Genomic DNA, 6,000 nt, shown 5'->3' with positions numbered 1-6,000 from the left:
TCACCACAAGTGTAGTTACCATTTGTCACCATATAACGCTCTTACAGTATCATTGACTATGTTCCCTACGCTGTGCCTTTTATCTTTCATTCCTGTGACTTCTTCATTCGATAACTGGGAGCCTGTGTCCTCCACTCCCCTTCACCCATTTTCCCCATACCTTAAACACTTTCCCTCTGGCAGCCGACAGTTTGTTCTCTGTATCTATAGGTCTGATTCTGCTTTTTGTTTGTTTGTTCATTTTGTTTTTTACATTCCACAGATGAGTAAAATCACATGATTTTGTGTTTCTCAGTCTGATATATCTCAGCATAATACCCTCTAGGTCCATCTATGTTGTTGTAAATGACAAGATTACATCCTTTAAAAAAATTTTTTTTAATGTTTATTTTTTGAGAGACACAGAGACAGAGCGTGAGCAGGGAAGGGGCAGACAGAGAGGGAGACACAGAATCTGATGCAGCTTCCAGGCTCTGAGCTGTCAGCACAGAGCCTGCCACGGGGCTCAAACCCATAAACCTGAGCTGAAGTCGGATGCTTAACTGACTGAGCCACCCAGGTGCACCTAGATCTCATGGCCGTGTAATATTCATGTGTGCGTGTGTGTGTGTGTGTGTGTGTAGACATATATTTTCTGTAGACAGACATTTTCCTTAAGCATTCATCTATCAGTGAACATGTAGGTTATTTCCATATCTTGGCTATTTTATTTATTTATTTTAAATTTAGATTTTTATTTTTATTTTAGTATAGTTAGCATACAGTGTTATATTAGTTTCAGGTATACAAAGTAGTGATTCAGCAATTCTATATATTGCTCACTGCTCATCAAGATAAGTGTACTCTTAATCCTCTTCACCTATTTCACTCATTCCCGCCTCCCCTGCCCCCCCCCAATCAACCTTCCCTCTGATAACCATGAGTTTGTTCTTGATAGTTAACAATCTGTTTTTGAGTTTGTCTCTTTTTTTTCTTTGTTTACTTGTTTTGTTTCTTAAATTCCATACATGAGTGAAATTATACGGTATTTGTCTTTCTCTGATTTATTTTGTTTAGCATTATACTCTCTGGATCTATCCATGTTATCACGAATGGCAAGATTTCATTCTTTTTTATGGCTGAGTAATATTCCATCATATGTACATATGTGCATATGTGTGTGTTCATCTGTCTATGGACACTTGTGTTACTTTCATAATCTAGCTATTGTAAATAATGCTGCAGTAAATGTACAGAAGCATGTTATCTTTTCAAATTAGTGTTTTTGTGTTCTTTGGGTAAATATGTAGTATTGGAATTATTGGGTCATTTGATATTTCTACTTTTAATTTTTTGAGGAACCTCCATACTGTTTTCCACAGTGGCTGCACCAACGTATATTCCCACCAACAGTGCATGAAGGTTCCTTTTGTTAAATGTGATTTAAGCATTAGAACATGTCAGAATGTTGTCGGATTTAAGTTGCATGCTCCCTGAAATTATTGTAGAAAAGAAGCTTTAAATATATTATATTAAAGCAGATCTAATAAGTTACTATTCTATGTGAGGAGAAATTATGCATTAATAATATTTACCATTTATCAAGTGGTTTCTTGATATATATCTGGCATTCTACCAAGACTGTTAACTAATATGATTTCATTTAATCCTTTTAACACACCTTTGAATGACACATTCTCATCTCCTTTTCGGGGTAAAGAAACTGAGACCCCAAAGTGTAAAGTAGCTTGATACTCACCTAGCTAATAACTGATAGGGTCACAATCTGACTTTGGTCAGATCTGGCCAAAGTCCACCTTTCAAGAAAGCATTCTCAAATAGAGAAATTATGCTTTTTGCCATATATGGTAATAGACGTGAATCTATAGGGGTCAGATAGCAAGAACCTTCCAAATTTGCATCCATTTTTTGAAAAATGAGCTTAGGAACAGTGATTTTCAAAGTATAGGGATAAGTCAATGAAATCAGTGATATGAGGAGCCTTTTATTATTTGGGATTAGCATTGAGGATACCAAAGTTGTAGGGTAGACACAAATAATCTTATAGTTTTAAATCAGTTTGGAAACAGCTAAAAAAGTCTTTTAACTTCTTCAAATGTTAGTATTTCTAATGGTTTTATTATTTTATTCCATCGCAAGCCAATTTATACTTCAGCTGTCCATCATATGCTGAAGACATAGCACTATTCCCTCCCTCACATACCTGCTCATGACCTTAGCAGGCAAAATGGCAAGGAGCCGCCAGTTCAGCAGGAAGCGACTGTTCCATCTGGGTTCCTGTTTCCTTAACTATAAGCTTCATTCAGGGGAGAAATGAGTCTACCTAACTGGCATCCTTTGCTATCATCTCTATTTTAAGTTGCTCAGTTAAGAGACTCACAGTTGTTGCTGTGGTATAAAGCTTTGGTATTTAAAGCGGGAAAGGAAATTCTAGATGTTTTGGCATCATTAGAACTTTGTGCTTGTATACTAAATGATTACCTGGATTGATGTAAAAGAGTATAGTTTACTTTCCTATGGATGGACATACCTCATACATATGGTTTGTGTTTATAGATGTTTGTGTATGTCAATCCATACATAAAAGTTTATATAAAGACATCACTTGAAATCTTAATTGTTTATTATACATTTGGCAACCATGAAGTAATTTGTTTTGTTTTCCTCTTTAACCCAAGGCAAACAATTTTGCCTAACAATGATATAGGATTTTTTTTTTTTTTTGCCTTGGATTACTCTGTCCTTTTGTTGATACATTGGTATGTCTGTGGTCAGATATACACTAAACTTCATTGGGATTCTGTTTATAGCCCTGTCTGGGAACAGTTGAAAGTAAATTAATTGTATTATTACTTGGAAAATTATGCATGAGTTAGTATTTGTATTAATGCATAGTGTTAAAAAATTTAAATAGGTCATTCATATTATCCCTCCTTTTTTCAATAATTTTTCTGCTTTTACTATAAAGATGGTTAGAACTGCACATTGTATAGTTGGAACATAATTCCATCTATAATTTCATACTTTAATTGCCCAGATAAATATTTGCTCTTTTTGTATGTAAAATTGACTTCACTAGGAGTCTCTCTTTTACATTTCATTACTCTCTATGCCAGTTTCAACTTCACCAGTAAATTTGTCATCATTCACAGTGGTAGTTTAGCTTACTAACCTTGAAATTTATTTCTGTGTTTATTGTCAGAGGCTTGTTGTAAATCGAACTCAACAATAATAGAGAAGGAAAGCATGATGACCTAGGACACACTGTTCTACTGAAATGATCTACGGTTCTTTGAATGTGTCAATTTTTTTTATTTGTTTTAAACTAGCCAACATACAATGCATATAGCCTTTTGAGTTACTCATTAATACTCTACATGTAATCTTTTAAAATTATTATTGGTGGAAATAGACAATTATTTAGAATGATTTTTTTTTTGTACTGTTGTAGTCTAAAGCAGACTAGTACGGCTTCCAAAGCACAATGTGAGCTTAAAATAAGTCTGCTGAAACCGTGTATTCTTAAGTAAGGGAGCTGGTTTTGTGATCATTTTGAAGCTGTCCTTATACTATATGGTCCCTCTAGTATAAAATAAATTTGATATTTATACTAATATGATTTCAATTTCTTAATAGTCCAAAGTGCATATGATCTGTCCAGAGGTTGAAAATCAATTTTTAAAATTTTGGTTAGATTTTAATAACCAAATATGTTTATATGTTAACATATGGTATATGTTTCTGTTTATTAACTATATATTATCAGTGGCATTAATTAATGCTTTTAGAGACATAGAATATACCATCAAACATTTGTCTACAAACCCTATAAGGCATGTGGAACACACAGATGGCCAATCGTCCTTTGTGCCTCTATCCCATACTTACTGAAAGGTTGCTCATTTCTACATGGGGGGCAGTTCAAACAGGCTGACCTGGGATGACCTGGTGGCCAGCACAGAATCATCATACAGCCAGGAGTCAATCATGCAATCGGTCTCCTCTCTGCTTCCCTCCTTGTCCCTCCACCCAACCCTCCACCCTCACCCCTTGTTACCATTTTCCCACTCTTTTTTCTCCCCTCTCCTCTTCCTTTGTTTCCTCGTTATTTTTTATCTTGTTCATAAGTGTCTGTTGCATCTCAGCCAGTTAGCCATCTATCTATACCAAGATGTTACTGGTTTTTCTTTAAACTTCAACAGTTTCTTCATCTGTGGTCTTTCATCTGTCACTCAATTATGTCAGAAAACTCCTTTTTTGGTGCAATTTCAAGGAAATATTTTCTAGTCTTAACAGCAATATTAAATGCTGGGAAGTAAGAGAAACTTCCATCATAAAATGTCAAAGTGCAGTCAGTATGTTTCACAATTTCTGTAAAGTCATTTATTCTCTCATTTTATTTATTTTTTTTTTAATTTTTTTTTCAACGTTTATTTATTTTTGGGACAGAGAGAGACAGAGCATGAACGGGGGAGGGGCAGAGAGAGAGGGAGACACAGAATCGGAAACAGGCTCCAGGCTCTGAGCCATCAGCCCAGAGCCCGATGCGGGGCTCGAACTCACGGACTGCGAGATCGTAACCTGGCTGAAGTCGGACGCTTAACCGACTGCGCCACCCAGGCGCCCCTATTCTCTCATTTTATAACTAATTGTAACTTGGTCAATATTGTACGTTGGATATTTGTACGTATGATAACAGTCTTATTTAACCTTGTTATTAAATCTTATTTAACCATAACTCTGTGAGATGGTTTTTATTATCCTTGTTTTAACGATGAGGAAATGGAAATTCAGAGAAGTTAAATAAGCATGCCTAAGATTACACAGCTTGGAAAGTAGGAGATGTGTGACTGGAACCCAGCTCTTTCTGACTCTGAACATCTTATGATATAGTGTATGACTTTCTTTTAAAATAGTTAATTTCTGGGGCGCCTAGGTGACTTCGTCAATTAAGCGTCTGATTCTTGATTTCAGCTCAGGTCATGATCTCACAGTTTGTGGGATGGAGTCCCACCATCAGGCTCTGCACTGAGCATGGAGTTAGCTTGGGATTCTCGCTCTTCCTCTCTCTCTGCCCCTCCTCTGTGCGCATGCTCTCATTCTCTGTCTGTCAAAATAGGTAACTTCAGTTTTATACTCCTACAGTTTTCTAGAAGTTGGAGAAGTAGCACAGCAGTGCAAGCTGTTCCCCAATGTGACAGCAGTCCAGACCAGGCAAGGCTCTGTTGATATTTACAAACCAAAAGATTAAATCTTAATTTTAATATATTACTCTCATTTCCTTCACGTCTCTTACTTTTGTAATTCTATCAAAGTTTCTTTCTGCAAAGAGACAACCAAACAACAAAACAAATACTTAGGAAAATAAGTAAATAAATAAATCCATGTCGCGCTCCAAAATGTTTTTGAGGCTGGTTACATCTTCAGCTGTAATCTATACACTCTTTGATTTCAGTTTGACTCTAACAGACTTTCTCATTAGTTATAAATCACATTGGGATGGCATGAAGTTTTAGATCACACTCTTAAAAAAATAGATATTTTCGTATTGTTTGGAGATGAGTTACTTGTAGAGTAACTTCTTACCTTTGTCTTGCCTGCTTGCTTCTCAGGAGCTTTCTTAGAAACTATGTGAGGCAGGAAATGGCACTTAAACAAATACATTTTATTTTTAGTCAAGTTAAGGATTCTGGTTTTTTTGTTTGTTTTTGTTTTTGTTTTTGTTTTTGTTTTTTTTGTAAAGAAGAAATGGAAGAAATAAAAACTGTGGATCAAACTGACCTTTGGGAATTATCCGTTGATTTTTTCCGTGACTCTCTTAGCCCCATATTTGTAAGATATAATTTAAGGTTATAATAAATTTTAATTCATGTTTGTAAAATGTCTTACATATTAAAAACATTTCCACACCCAGTCTTTCTTTTGACATTTGCTCCCTCAGATGCTTTGAAGCAAGTATATGCATTTTATGAATGGAGACATTAATAATATGTGAGGGTG

This window comes from Leopardus geoffroyi, chromosome B1 (genome assembly GCF_018350155.1).
Source record: "Leopardus geoffroyi isolate Oge1 chromosome B1, O.geoffroyi_Oge1_pat1.0, whole genome shotgun sequence".
Lineage (NCBI taxonomy): Eukaryota > Metazoa > Chordata > Mammalia > Carnivora > Felidae > Leopardus > Leopardus geoffroyi.
Note: the sequence above shows the minus strand (reverse complement) of the source record.